Below are 15,540 nucleotides of genomic sequence, written 5' to 3'. Positions count from 1 at the left end.
GAGGAGTGTTGTTTCACCTGACTAGAGGAGTCTGTGCCCACTCACTTTTCTTTTGGGGGAAATAGTTGGGAAGCATGAACGTGATGAAAACTCCTGCATTGCCAAGGCAAACCCCTTTTCTTCTCAGCAGCATTGTTATCTCTCAGTGTCGTGCCATCTAAAGAGCAGCTCCCAAAAACTAATATTAAGACAAGTTGACTAGACTGGGAAATAATTTCAGCTTGTTTAGAAGAGAGAGGTTCAGCCTTTCAATGAGCATGCCATCAAGCGTGTGGTACAGGGATCTCCTGGACATACTGTGCCTACTGTGCTCCTACTGGAGCAGCATTCCCAAATGATGCTGTGGGGCTCACTTTGGAATGCCAGAACGCTGCCTGAAGTCTGCTACCCGAAGGGTTAAACCCCACGTGGGCCAGTTATCTGTGTGGAGCTTCAAACAGCCACACTCGACATCAAAAAGGGACTGCAGCAACTCCTTGATCAAAGCTCAGGTAATTTAATTATTTGCCTTCATGAATCAAGGGGTCCTTGAACAAGCTCGGGATGCCTGGATATTAGAATATGGGAAATTTATTGTTTCACTCCTTCTAATATTCCAACATCAAAGAGAGCCTGTTCCTGAAAACAAAGAAGTGGGAAGTCAAAGAATTCGAGCAAAAGCTAATGTGGAGAGACTGAGTTTTCTAAGGTCTTTGTGAGCTGGAAATTAAGATGATTCCTGTGGGGTGAGGTATTTACCACTGTGATTCTTTGTGTCTGTTTTATGTAAGAAAACATCTGTCCCATGCTGAAATGCTCAGCTCCTGCTCCTGTACAGTCACTTAGTTGCCGTAGTTTTCCCTGTTTCTCATTTTCCGGCGATGTCTCTCATTTTGGGTTGCAAATCTCTCTTTGCCAAGCTCTGAGTGGCTCTCTGACCACGTCACGCTTTGAGATTCTAATTAGCACGGTGCAATTAGACTGGGCACCCTTGTGCGGGGGAGGCGGCTCCCGCAGCATCCCGGCCAAAAGCCGGCATAAATGCCGGGAGGGGAGGGATGCTCGTGGCTGAGGGAGCAGAGCTCAGTCCCGAGCGCTCCCTGTGCCTCTCACAGCGGCGGCGGCAGAGATAGTTCACAATTAATGAAGCGAAAATGGATTGGCATTTTTAAAACCCCAACCGTAGCAGAGAAACGTGTGCTGACACCAGAATGGATCATCAGCCCGCAGAACTAAATGTTGCTTTATTTCTAGGAGAAATTTGTATCTTTCCCTTTTCTTTTTATTTTTGCATTCTCTTTTCTCGGTCTGCCAAATTTTCCTTCTCAGCTGTGGGCCTGACCCCTCTTTTTTCCTTGTTCATGGAGCAAACATAAAATACTAGAATTTCTTCTGGTAAGTGCCAGCCTTGGTGTGTGTGTTGTGTGTTTATGTGCTACGTCATTTCTGCATAGGAGCTCTCCTTGTGCCTGCCTGGTTTTGGATGCGTTTGATTCACAATCTACACCAGTCCTGTGTGTGAGGCTGCTGCTGAAGGCAGTGAGATGTCTCTGTGCTTCCTTGTATCGTAGCAGGAGCAAAAATAAATTAGTGGGAGACAAATCAACACAGAGAGGAAACAAATGCAGTCACTATGTGCGGTGACAAATGTTTCTGGGAATGATAAAAAAGTTACCTAAGTAGAAAATAAAACAGTGGCTCATTCCACCTGCTCGTATTTACCTGTGAGGTAAGAGCCACAGATTTCTAATGCTGCAGATCCTTTTGCAAATGAAAATCTTATCTTTAAAAATGCAATGGAATTTTTTAAGAGAAAGGGCTGCAAAATGCAGAATACGATAAATAAACTACTTGATTATTTTATACAACACAGTAAATAATTAAGTTAGCAATGCAGTATTCTGCAGCTCACTGGTGAGAAGATCTACAGAGTATTTTGTTTAAATAGTGAGACAATGCTTGGAGAGATGTTCCTCTGCTTGGTGTAAAGAAGGTATAACCTTCATCTATTGATTAACTGTAGAACAGGTCTATCAGCTCTGAGTACCACAGTTCCTTACAGGCCACAGAATTTAATCAACTGTGCTGTGTTTTAGAGACATTTCAAATTCCTACAACAAAACCCAGGCAACTGTTATTGGAAGAATGTTTTGTTAGAAAGTTTTAAAACCATCGAGTCCCATTTTTCAGTTTCTTTAATTTAGACAGGGAACTTTTAAGCCTGAAAGACTTTGCTTTTAATTTCCATGAACTAAACACGGTCAGTTTATTACCAGGTGAGAACCTCATTCCTCATTTTCTGAGAAGTCAGCCAGCAGAAAGGTGATTATTTCGCTCAAGGGGAAGTTGCTTTGCTAGGATTTCCCGTAGCATCCCAGACAGCCAGGCAGGATTGCCAAAAAGTTTTCCAGGCCAGGCTGGACAGGGCTTGGAGCAACCTGGTCTAGTGGAAGGTGTCCCTGCCCGTGGGAGGGGGTGATCTTTAGGATCCTTTCCAACCCAAACCATTCCATGATCCTGTATGAGAACATGCACCCCTCTGGAATGTCAGTCAGAGACAGCTGTGAGTTCTCTGATGCAAACAGGAGCTTATGACAGCCTCAGTTTGTGCCCCAGGAGCTCCGAGGTTCTGTGGGCAGTGGATGATGCAGTGGCAGAGCTCATGCCCGTGCCATTACCAGAGGAGGAGGAATTGATTAGCTATAACACACTTCATTAACACTGCACTTTCTCAATCATTGTAATTGTGGCTCTTCCCCTAAAACATCAAGTGGAGCAGGTTTTGTTTCAACCAAATCAATCTAATGTGTTAGAATTTACATAATTTCCTCTTATTCCGTTTATGGAGCAGCAGGAATTTTAATTTGCATTGTCTGTATAGTCTGTAATCAAAGTGTTAAGAGCACAAGGTTTATTCATTATGTACGGCATGTGGTGACAAATTTGCATAATGGGCCACATCTTGCTGAAATATTCCTTCTTTCCCCACACCCACCTTGGCAATTTTGGCTATAACTGGTTTTCTATAAACCCGGTGATTCAATCACACAAGACTTTCAGTTCCTTGGAATATTTGTTGAGGAGAAGTATCCCTATAAAAATTAAAAGTGGATAAAATATCATCCTGAAAGAAGAGAAGGGCTAAGGGAAAGCCTTGAAAACTGGGCTGTGCTTCCTGATTTAGGGAGAAAGATGATATAAACCCGCTGTTGAGTGAAGGTGAACACTGAGAACATGAACGGAAAGGTGTCTTTTATGTTTGTTGAGTGGCAATTACTACATAGACTCTTTGTATGAAAATTTTCAGGACTAAGTTAGGGATTAAAAAGCCATAAAGCAATTAAGGTGCTGTCAATGAAAACCTCCATCGCAGACTGTTGTCTGCCAAGGTCAACATGTGTTTATGAAAATGAAATGCTTAGCGAAATTTTATTTTTTTTAATAGAAGATTATATATTTTAGCAAATAGAGGAAAAAAAATGTAGGAGCTAAAAATATTATCTAAATGAGGGATGTAATGCATCTTTTGGTTTGGATACACAGGCCCTCTATGGAGAATCTCTGAGCATAAGATTTATCGTTTAGATCTTCAGTTGCTGAGTTTTGGATGTGGCACTGTTTCATTCTCCCTTTTGCTGCCCAAGGATAGTTAGACTAAAATGTAGGCCTTTACACTTATTTTTATTATATCCAGCTATCTTACAATCCAACAGTATAAACAAATATCTTTTTTGTACTAGCATGAACAGAAATTCAGGTAGTAGTACAAGATTTATCTACCTTTGATCAAAGCAAAGCTCCTGAGAGAAATGCAGAATATCTTTAGATGTTGGCAGCCACGCTCTTTGTAAGAGAGTACATGGACAGGTGTTTCAGTCCTTCATGGAAACCTTCATTCAGATAATTTTTTTAACACATCCTTAAATCCCTCATCTGAGTTCAAGAGTTTAAAGCTCCCGAAGTGCATTGTATTATTTTATCCCCTGCTAAGAAAAGGGGCTGTGGGTGTATTACATGCGTGATGACTTGTGTTTGCAAGTTATGTAAGTGGAGGAGCAGACACAAATCTGACATCTGTGAATCTTTCAATCTCTGCTCGAAACTGGAGTGAGACTTTGACAAGACTGTTGACACCCAAAGTCTGCCAAAAGGCTTTTAAACAGAGTTCTGTCACTGTAGATACAACAACTGCACACAGAAAAAGGAGAGGGAGCACTCTGAGTTCACATCACCAAAGTTTTAAGATTAATGCCTAGAGAGAAGGCTGCTCAGTTGGTTTAGAGAGGTGCCAAAGACAAATGTAAAGCCACTTAGCCTTTGAGAGAAAGAAAATCCCAGAAAAGGGGAGGCTCATTTTGCACTGAGCTCACCTCTAAGAGGTCCTATTAAGGTGATTAAGCTGTAACACTCTCAAGCCCTAACAGTGGTCACTTTTTCCCCCAGCTTTTCACAGAAGTTGCTGTATGTGCTGCACAGTCTGAAAATCCCATCTCCTTCTGCTCTCCAGCTCCTCTGGCAAGAACTCTCTTGCCTACTTTCCATCTTTTTTCTTCCTTACTCATTTTCCTACTATTTCTCCACATCTGTTAAATGCTGTTTAAAAATCTGAAAGGATCTACCAAGGTTTGCAGAGAGAGACACATAGAAAGGGCAAGTCTGTCTTGGTTGTCTATATGCCCAGCCATATTCCCAGGGATAAACTATGTGTGTGCTCAGGATTCATGTCCTTAGAGTGCTTCTGTAGGAGCTGCAGAGTTGGGGGTGAGGGAATGTGCACAGTTTTTTAATTATCTCCCCTCCCTACCCATTGTGGCCAGCTGCAGGCACCCCAAATTGATCCTGGGAGCCTTGCAGAACATTCTTGTGAAGTTCAAATCTCTCTTGAGCCGCACCCTGTTCTGGAATCTGCTCAAGCATCAGCACATCTTGCTGGTGATTAAGCACCAGCTGAAAAAACACCGGTTGGAAATGTCCCCAGAGCTCCTCCGGGCCACCTGCAGGGAGACCGCCTGCCGGGGTGAGAATGGCCGCTCCTGGAGGGCCAAGGAAATACAGGCAAAAGTGGAAATGTATGAAGAGATTTTAGGGGCGATACCAGTTCGTCCTGCCCGAGGATGTGCCTTCTCCGGGGAGCTGCAGCTGGAGGCTGCGGGAAGCACGAGCAGCTCTGTGTTTGCATTAATAGCACAGTGAATTAAACCAGCCAGGTCGGCTTGGGAAATCTCAGTCTGCAGCAGCACCTCCGAGCTGGCCTTGTCCCGCTGCTTTCAAGGGGAATAAGAGCTGCTGAAGCCTAAACAGTGCACTCAAACTGCTACTGCCATGAGAATAAAATGCAACAGTCAGGGCAATATTTCTTAACCCAGCTCAGCAGCTCCCTGACTGCTATCGCTCCCAGCCCGCTCCCTGCAATTTCAGATACAGTTTTTCTTGTCTGTGGCTTCAGCAGCTGTCATGTAGATCAGGCTTCAGCCCAAATCTCTGTCTGTGGCACTCCATGTGAATAAGAAAAATGTGTTTTACAACTCGGTGTGAGAGATGGAAGAGAAATCAGATAAAGTTAAAATGTTTTACAAGTTTAGCGAGTTGTCTCTTGAAATGGCTACAGAGCTTGGACAGCCGCTAAAATAAAATGTACATTAATCAGTTGAAATAGCAGCTATTTGTTGTAAATGCTGTGATGTACAATTAAACAGGACCACTTTTATTTTTCCAACAGGCTATAGCTAATCCAATTAGAGAAGTGCCTAAGATTAGGGTGATTAAAAACCAACCACACTTCCTTTCTAACCCCTGGAGGGACAGTTTGGCGCCCAGGCAGGAGAACAAGGGGATGGTTCATCTTTGAGTGGGATGTTGTGGTTTGGACAGGACTTAGGCAGCCTCGGGTCACTCACTGGGGCTGTTTTCCAACTTGTACTCTTCTTCTTTTGGAACATGGAATGGGATTTTTTTAAAAATCATATCATCCCTGTCTTTTATATTGCAGACATGTTCCTCTTCCAGGACCTGTGCCTCATTTCCCAAGCTCTGTTCTAATGGCACTTTGGGTTTTTCATCTTCTAGTGCACATCTGGAGTTTCCTACACTCAAACCTGCATGCTGCCTACATGTGATGGTGCTTTAGAGGCTGCACCTTTCTAATGTCCTTCTTTGCCTGCCTGAGTCAGAGTCCAGAAATTCCTGGTATTCCTCTTTTAGTCAGTAGTGCATAGAGGCAATTTCTTTGATAGTTTACATGATAAAACAGAAGTGAAAGTAGAAACCCCTTGTTTTAAGTGCCTTTATTTATCTGGTGCTTTGAAACTATTAAAAATATTGGTGTTGATAGCTTTCAAAGGAAATAGATCTGCTGCAAATAGACAAAATATCCCACTAATGGTTCTTTCTCTCCTTGATCCTGTTTCAATCCAGGGACTATACAAAAAGTCCAGTTGGTTTAGACCTATTAAAACCTATTTAATAGGTTTTTGGAAACTTAGTTTTAAATAGGGAAAGATCAGCAATATGACACTGCCAGCTTGAGAGGAAAAATGAGATGTCATGTACCTGAAATAAGTGCGACAAGTCTTTGTGAGGCAACGGCTGTATTTTTTCCCCTGCATGATTAGATTTTATAAATATCCTGCCGTGTTCAGGTGTGTTCTCATCTGCCCATCAGCAGTGCAGGGCTGTGCTCCACTCGCAGCTGACAAGCAGCCAGCAGCTGTTAATGACAGCACTGGGATTTTTGGCACCTTTGTTACAGTGCACTGACTCCGTGCTCACAGGGTAATTATCTCTCTGCTCTGCTCTGTGGCACTGAGCACAGGATGCACATCACTGCTCCTTCCAGAAATTTCCCAAGAATTTCTTAGGATTTGTGGGGAAAAGGACCGTTGACTCTAAATATGATTCATGCATTATTACCAGCACCAATTCCGTGTTTCTCTTTTCTGAAGTGCTTTCAGAGAATTTTGGGCAGGTTACAGCATTGGGGTAGGGGATGATAAGCAACTTTATATATTCTTGGATAGCAAAGGAATGCTGGCACATATTTGTGTGGAAGGTGTCAGAACTTTTGAGGATGGTTAATAGGGTTAAATGCAGACAAAGACAAAGTCATGGAGGTGTTGTACCTATGATCTTTGTTTCATGTAAAGTTCTATCCTGCAGGAAGCTCTTTATGGGCTCCGTCATGAGAGATGAAACGTAGGGTAGCATAAGCAGAGCCAGAGCAGGGAAGAACATGGATCCTCTTTGCTCCTTATGCACTCTGTCAGATGAAAGACAGATATAAAATTAATTCTTGTTTATAAACTTTCACTCCAATGTTGCTTCATCTTTTCAGTGCTTGAATCTTCTAACCTATGTCTCTACTGACTATTTTTCTATACACTCATACCATGGATTCTCTTTTCACTTTCTTGGTCTCCTTCAGCTACATGAGATTCCTCCTGCTAATCTGGCTGAGGTCTGAGGGTTCACAATGCCACAGGGACTGGGTTCCCAACCTCAGTTCAGGTTTTCCAGCACACCTGCTGCAGGGATCTAATCCCCCTTTTGCTCTCCTTTTGGTTTTGGGTTTGCATTCCTTTTCTTTCTTTTTTTTTTTTAAAACTGTAATTCTAATTATTTCAAGCATAATTACATACTTCAACATTTTGAGAGTACTAAATGTTGTGCACAACACTGAAACAGCCAGTTAATACCCTCAGAAGCAGTGTCAGCAGGCTTTTGAAGAGGCCGTGGATTGCCCAAGGCAGCTGAGTGAGGAGCAGTGGATTACTGCTGCCACAACACTCACGAGGCACCGAGCCCAAGCGCTCCTCAGAGGAGTTTCTCCTGTTGAATGATCAAGATAAAGATGCCACAGCCCTCCTAGCTCACTCAGCTGCACAAGCTTTCATTGCCTAAACCTGCGCTGACCCCTCCAAACCAGGCTGGCCTGAGCTGCAGCCATGAGATGCCTCACCCCAAAAAACATCCTGGGTGAGTTGCTCTTTCTGAAGTGACTTGGAGGAAACACCATTGGAATAGGGACCTTTGAGTGAAGGAATACCAAAGCTTTTCTTAAGAGATTCTGATAATAAGAAAATAAAGGGTAGAATTTGTTGTATTACCCTTTTCAGATTTATTTGGCGTATTTTAGCTCAGAGAAGGCAAATTCCATTTGCAGTGTTTCTTCTGTATAAAATATCCCTTGTGCTATTTCAGTTTAAATGGTGCATGTTTTTTATATTCTTACAGAGTCTGGGAAAGCCAAGGGGTGTAGATTGGATTCATGGACCTCTAGTGAAATCCATAGTCTTGTCCTTATCATTTAAAAATAAATTTTGTAAAATTCTTCAAAGTATATCAGTTCACAAGATGTTCCTTGAATTTCATTTGTTCTCTTCCAATTACTTCAATATGACTATTTCAGTTCTGATTTCTTGTTTCTTCATTTCAAACAGAGGAAATGTAAATATTTTATTCCTGTAGTAAAACATTCCTTGAGGAGGTGTGAGAGTACTACAGAATGAGACAAAATTCAGCTGAAACTCTGTAATAATATCCTAAGGACCTGTTAAGTTTTCAAAAGAAAGAATATTAAATTAATATAGGGTAGTAGTTTCATTCAAGTATTTTCTTCAGATACTATGATATAGAATTTCAGTATTTATTTTTCTTTTTCTTGAACTGTTATTATTTTCTCCAGCTTCTTTTAGGATAATGTCAGGTATCTATTTCACTCATAAATCCAGCAATTGCAATCCTTTATGCAGAAAAGAAAGGACATTTACTACCTCAAAGTGATGGTTTCTCAGATGCTAAAACAGGCAAAAATCATAAAGCGACAGACTTGCTGTAATTTTAGCTACTTATTTCCTGAAAGAAAAAAAGCCTTGAATTTTTAATTCAGAGGAAAATTAATTCCATCCCTTAGTATTCTTAGTAAATGACTCATGTAACAGTTTTCAGGCACCAGCAAATCTGTCTTTGGGTAAGACATAAGATTGAACTTCAGAGGAACTGCTGACACCCACACAGTATCAGTTGGACTCAGCTGACACTACTTGCCAAATTTTTTTCTTTGTCTGCCTCTTGTTTCTCTCTAGGAGAATATATGGATATCTTGGAAGTGGTATGGAGCATGGAAATGTATGTGCAGTTAGTGGGAAGCCTTCTGCTTGGTGTAACAGCAGTAGTAGCTCTGTCTGTTCTGCGGGATGGGAACAGGGAAATTCCACCAGAACAGACTCCTGGAGCTATGGAATAGAGGTGGCCTTTACAGGTCAGGGGGCTGAAATGATTCCTTCTTTTAATATTACTATTTGTAATTAGTTTCAGATCAGGATAGTGGCATGAAACAAAATTTTCTCCAAATGTAGTAGTTATCTCTTAAAGAAATGTACTCTCACCAAAACTTCTGCTCCAAGTTTGATGTTTTTTTGTGGTTCAAACTTTAAAAAGGAAAAAAAAAAGATTCTTGTGAAGAAGATATGTTTTGGGTCCTGTTCTGCAGCAGAAAGTGTTTGCTGATATAGTTCTGCCAGGATATCTGTATCAACAACGCTCCTTATTTTAAGCACAGCATGTGCTGGCAAAGAAATGCTTTTATCAGTTCATGGATAAAACTCATATGCAGAAATGACTTGGGTTCTGCCAGCTGAAAATCTTCTCAGCTTTTTGTCTTACACTGTTGTCAGTCAGGAAGGGCTGAGGCATCTCTGATGTAGGCTGGACCCAAATTTTCAGGGAGCCAGAGAAAGTGAGACATTGCTAATTTAGACATCTCCAAAGATTCTGCTATTTTTTAAAAAAATATTTCTACAGTCACAATTTTAAGGAAACACTGTTATCACCAAGAGAAAGAGATGCCAGAGGAAAGGGATTTAAGGTCTTGTAGAAACTGACAGAAAAGGTTGATAGACTCTATGGCTAATGTCACATTTGCTAATCTAGAGAGATCTTAGTGAAAAATGTGGGTTCTTTTCCTACCTCCGTGGATTCTTTCAAAGACTTGTTTTATGGCCTTTAGCCAGGCCATTCATCTCTTTACACCATCCCAGGTGGCTGTGCCCATCTCTTGGAATATGTTTGCACATGGTTTTAGAAGTCTGGAGGCTTTAAGGAGATAGGTCCTTCTGTCAAACCAGGAAGAGTTTCCAATCTAAGTAATCTGAAGTGGATGAAGACTTTTCTTACATAAAAGCTGTGTGCAGGAAACCAAAAACCCATGGATGTAACAGCAACCAACAGTGCCCTTCAGTTCAGAACCTGCAGGAGCTGTAGCTCACTGTGTACATCAATATTAAATTAGCACAATTAAGCACTTCTCAGCTTGGAAATGCCACTAATACGTTGCTGGTGAACAATGTGTCATTCACGCACAGTGTGACACAATCCTCAGTGCAAAGCACCATTTCCACTTTCCTCTGTAAAGTTTATAGGTGCAGAACATATTTACTGCAGGCCTGCAGTGCTTTTCTGTCTATGTCTGAAAGTAGGACAGAAAATAAGTAAAGAAAACTCTCAAACCTCTGTCCTGGATGTGTATCTGGGTCTGCCCATAGCTGTCACATGAGGATACTGCTACACCCTCTTGCTTCTTGCCCACAAGCAATTTTCCAGCAGCACACGTGGCTCTTGAACTTCTCTCAGCTGTGCAAAAAGCCCTCCATTATTGCTGGTACCTGAGGGAAGTGCCAGTGCCAGGCTCTTGCTCTTTCAGACTCAGCTGCCTGGCTTGTCTCTAGGTCAGAGCTGTGATGGGTGTTGTAGGTTAGGATGGGCTCGAGCTGCTGAGCAGAGATGAGACACCGAGGGAGATGCTCAAGGGTAGAAAAGATGCAAGGGATGGGAGATACAAATGCCAGGAGCATTGCTTTCCATGGGAACCTTTGAGGGGTTATTTCCCTTTCAGCATTTATGGTTTGTAAGCAATGAAACTGTGAGTTTGTGCTGTGGGGATGTAGTCCAAATACAGGGTGAGGATCAGCTGGCACCAGATCTTTTCTTTGCTGGCAGGTTAAGAAAAGTGCTTGACAAACATATTTTATATACTAATATATAGTATATAGAGAGTATATACATATATATATACACACACACACACACACTATATGTAGTATGTATATATAGTAATACTTACTTTTTTGGTAATATTGACTTTACCATGAATTTCTATTCTGTTTGTTCATTGTTCTTTAGATTTAGTAGAAACGGCCTGCATTTTGGTTTCTACTCTGTGTATATAGGAGAGAGTTCTGACTCAGTGTTTTATGTTCCATATTTTTTTTACTGCTCTGTATTTCATAGACTGCTCTGGGTTTTTTTTTGTCACCTCTACATACAAAAGTCACATGAATTAAGCAAAATGTGTTCTTTGCTTCTGGGGTTTAGGACTTAGAAGGTCAGTTAGGGCACAACAGGAGAAGAGTTACCAATGCAGATGTACAGAAGATACTTAAGGTTGTGAAAATTAAAAGAGCATGTAAATTTTAAGGCATGCAAAACTTGCTGAGTTTGGAGTGAAAGGCAGGCAACGCCTTGGCACAGCAGTTGTTGCAATGGCATTTTGTCCATCCAGAAAAAGTTGTGCATTTCCTAAAGACACTGTGAACCCATCCTGCTGTGCCTCCAGCTGGAGCTGGTTCATCCTGAGCCCTGGTTAAACAGGGAGCAGTTATGGGATGTTTTATCTCCAGCTAAAAACCACCTGAGAAAAATATGACCTGAAACTGGTACTGAAAACACATTTAATGCAAGACACTAAAAAAGTTAATATCAATTTATTGAATTGGAGTTCTTCCTTCCCAAGAACAGGAAAAATTTACTCTTTATCTGTGTGCAGTTTATTTGGAGAGGTACTAAATGGTGATGAAGGAGGATGGAGTGCTGCTAAATACTGCAGAGATGCGCCAATATCAGCCTGAGCTTCTGCTCACATCTTACCAGGAGTGCAGAATAATACACCAGCATGGCTTAATCTCTTAATAATTCTTCTAATGAGCTGAATTTGTGCTCAGCTTGTCTCCTTTTCCCTAATTTTGTGGGACTAAAATCTGAGAGTAAATCAGATGCCATCTGGTTGCCTCTCATGATGTTTGTTGTTTCAGTGCAGCAAAGCCATTTGTGTTGTTGGATAATAAAAATAATGCTAGACCTGATATATTTTATTTGGCTTCATATCAATGGAAATAATCTTGACCAAACCTGCATTTCAGCTCAAGTGGGGGGAACTACAAAACCTCTCTGTACTGCTTGTGATTGAGGCAGCCATCATGTTTGATAATTATGGCTAATGATTGTTGGAAATTGGGATACAATTCATTTGGATTTGACAGCAGAAGTGTTGGGCGTTCAACTGGATGGAGCTAAGGAGAAATTCTAACTGTGATTACTGTGGTTTATCCAAACAGATGCTCCTACCTTGCCATAAAATCCTGGTCATGTGTTCTCCTTTCCTCAGAATTTACATGTTAAAATTACACAGGTGGATGTGCCAGGACACAGGGAATGGCTGCCCAGTGCCAGAGGGCAGGGCTGGATGGGAGATTGGGCAGGAATTGTTCCCTGGGAGGGTGGGCAGGCCCTGGCACAGGGTGCCCAGAGCAGCTGGGGCTGCCCCTGGATCCCTGGCAGTGCCCAAGGTCAGGCTGGACATTGGGGCTTGGAGCAGCCTGGGACAGTGGAAGGTGTCCCTGCCCATGGCAGGGGGTGGGATGGGATGGGCTTTAAGGTCCCTTCTAATCCAAACCATTCTGGGATTCTGAGATTCTAAGAAAAATGTGCTGATTTGGTGTAATTAAAAACACAGAGTAGTTTCTTTTTGAGTATTTTAATAGCGTTATTTAATTTTGTTACAAGAATTCATTTAACGAGTGTCATCCTACTTTTCCACTTGCAGTATGTTCATGCAATAATTACATACTAACATAATTGAAAATTACTTAATTTCAGCAAAGGACTCAGCAAAGACCCATGTATGTCATCAACTTTCCTCACCTCACTTGACCACCTGCAAAAGGTCACTGACACGCATTGTTAGTGCAATTGTGTTTATTCAGGCATTTCTTGTGGGCTGTTTGAAGTGTTTGGAGCTGGGTTGACGTGATGTACAAAGTGACGTGTGATAACCTTCAGTTTCCTAAATGGATGTGTAGTTCTTTGAGTTTGGATTCTGACAGGAATATTAGCAATGACAACTTGAAAGGTTGCCATGAATAGTTGCCCAAAATATGCTGTTTCAGCAAATGCACTTGGTAATCTGAATTCAGGGAAGCATTTGCAGATATAGGATCTCAAAGTGTGTGAATTTGATCAAAATGTTTTAATAGGAAATTAATATTTATGGTGCTTTGGCAATATTTGCATAGCTTTTATAATGGCTCATGGGTGTATCAGACTATCTTCAATTTCTTATTATGGAGAAAGAATTAATTAGTTGGGGTAAGCAGCTAAATACGGACAAACCTCTCTGCTTTCAGGAGGCTGCAGTGAGGCTCCACTCATCACAACTGATTGCTGAGGTTGTATCCAGGAGCCCAAGGCACAGCTGTTCATCTCTGTAAGACAGAGCAGAGAAATCCACAGTTTGCTTTTAATCATAAAATCACAGAATAATTAAGTTTGGAAAAGCTCTTTAAGATCATTGAGTTCAACCAGCACCACCGCCACGTTCACCACTTTGAGAAGACCCTCAGCATCCCACCAGAAACTGCCACTCCTGTAGGATCCCCCACTCAGCCTCGCTGTTCCATGCTCACACTGCTATTTTTACATTTGTTTATGTTGTCTCCAGATCCGGGACTGAATCCATCTCTCTTTGTTCTACTTAAAAGATGTCAATGGACTCAAGAATCTAACAAGCAATCTATCCTCACACTGCACTTAAAATACCTCCATTGTTTTCCTCACCCAAAGATAAAAATGGACTTGTGTGTCTTGCCCTCTATCATGAAGTTGGAAAAATGTGACTCTGTAGAAAAAAATCATTATAAAAATATCTTCAGAATTCCCAGCTTTAATCACTATCCACCCTTGCCATTGAAGGCACCAGAAAGTTTGCAGCTAAGCTTTCCTGAAGGTTTTTAAATACATAAAACTTTTTTTAACCTTTTATTTAGTGTTACAAGCTGATGCTTTCAGGTGTCTGATGCCATTTTCTCCCTGACACCTGAATGAGTCATACAGTCTCTTTTATTAATTGTTTTGTTATGTTTCCTGTGCTGCTGATACATCTTTTGATCCACCTGGCTCATGAATTCTTAAGCCTGGAATTCATCTGCAAGGTTGAGCATTGCAGCCTTAGACTGTTTGTTTTCACCTTCTAATTTTTATTTACTTAATCATATGAGCATTTAATTAATACTTTCCAGTTATTTCCATCGAGGTCACCAGATTCTTCATACCCTTCAACACTTTCTGTAGTCAGGATCTTTCATCATTGTCCAATTCAGCTTTTAAGTACAAACCTCTCCTAACTATCAATATTTGTTATGTGGCGACTAAAAATCAGTGATTTTTTGATTTTGTTTCCTCTGAAGTTACTGGAACTTTCTCAGAGTAACCATCGTTTTCCTGGTGGTGATCACTTGGTAACTGGATTCTGAAATTCAGCTTTTACTTTCCCTTAATGCCTCATGCATTTTATTATTGAAGAGTTTAGAATAAAATGTAATTTTGGATAAAGGTTAAATGTAAGTGGGTAACTTTCAGGAAATGTCAACTTAATTTTAGCAAGATTATAAAAACTTTTTTTTTGCAGAGCTTTATGAGGTGAGACGTGCTCTGTTTCTTAAGGGCTGCAGAGTCCGCAGCATTTTGGGCAGTGACCTCTCTAACCGAATTTGGGTGCTAGTTTAGTTGAGACTATGAAAGTTGGATAAAAGTAACTTGACCTTGAAGTTTTATTCACATCATTTTTATGTCCACACAAATTTGTAATGACAGAAGTTTGTCCTTTAACTAATTTTAAGTTTCGGAATGTTTGATGCTTTTTCCAGCCTATAACTGGATTAAAATAAGATATATAAGGAACCTTCCTTCATCTGACTGACAGCACAGGTAGTGCACCTAAACCCTGCCTCCTGCCAGCTGTTGAACCACCAAGGAAGTGCTGCCTCTCTCTTTTAAACTTCCTCATCCAGAGGTTGTAATTATTTGTGCAATTTGTTAAAATTAGACATTTTTGCTTTTCTCTCATAATTCCTATAAAATTTCTATATCCATCTCAGTCATTCATGCATGAATTTCTTATGAACGTTTTCAGCAAAATAATCTTCGGTTCCTTCTGAGACTCCAAAATGTTGTTCAAAACCAGAGGGGTTTGACCACTCCTGGTTTGTGTTAGGTTAGATATTAATTAACAGGACATTTTAAGAAGGGCACAATTTCTGGATCTGGTCTTCATTTTAAAAACCATGTCTGCCCTATAGTTTGGGAAAAAAACAGAGAGTGCTCTTGCATCCTTGTTTTCTGTGCAAGATCTTCCATTTAAACTGCTTAAAGTGCTTATTTTAAATATTGTGTTATATAATTAATAGACAAGATTGTGGAAGGGAAAAAAGAGTGCTAGGAGCTCTTCTGGTTGTG

General features: G+C 41.0%; 1 protein-coding gene across 3 annotated transcripts in view; it reads left to right on the top strand.

Moving 5' to 3' along the window:
- CDH11 (cadherin 11) overlaps positions 1–15,540 on the top strand; it is an 82,385-nt gene that overhangs the window by 11,980 nt on the left and 54,865 nt on the right. Inside the window, exon 1 of one of the 3 annotated variants that reach the window (XM_048316467.1) lies at positions 1,049–1,374. The exons of the other annotated variants lie outside the window; for them this stretch is intronic. The gene's annotated coding sequence lies outside the window, so the exon portion shown is untranslated. Of the gene's footprint in view, positions 1–1,048; positions 1,375–15,540 lie in introns of those variants that run through there. 3 annotated transcript variants of the gene reach the window in all.

Source organism: Corvus hawaiiensis, chromosome 12 (genome assembly GCF_020740725.1).
Source record: "Corvus hawaiiensis isolate bCorHaw1 chromosome 12, bCorHaw1.pri.cur, whole genome shotgun sequence".
Lineage (NCBI taxonomy): Eukaryota > Metazoa > Chordata > Aves > Passeriformes > Corvidae > Corvus > Corvus hawaiiensis.
Note: the sequence above shows the minus strand (reverse complement) of the source record. Positions and strands in the feature narration are given on the sequence as shown.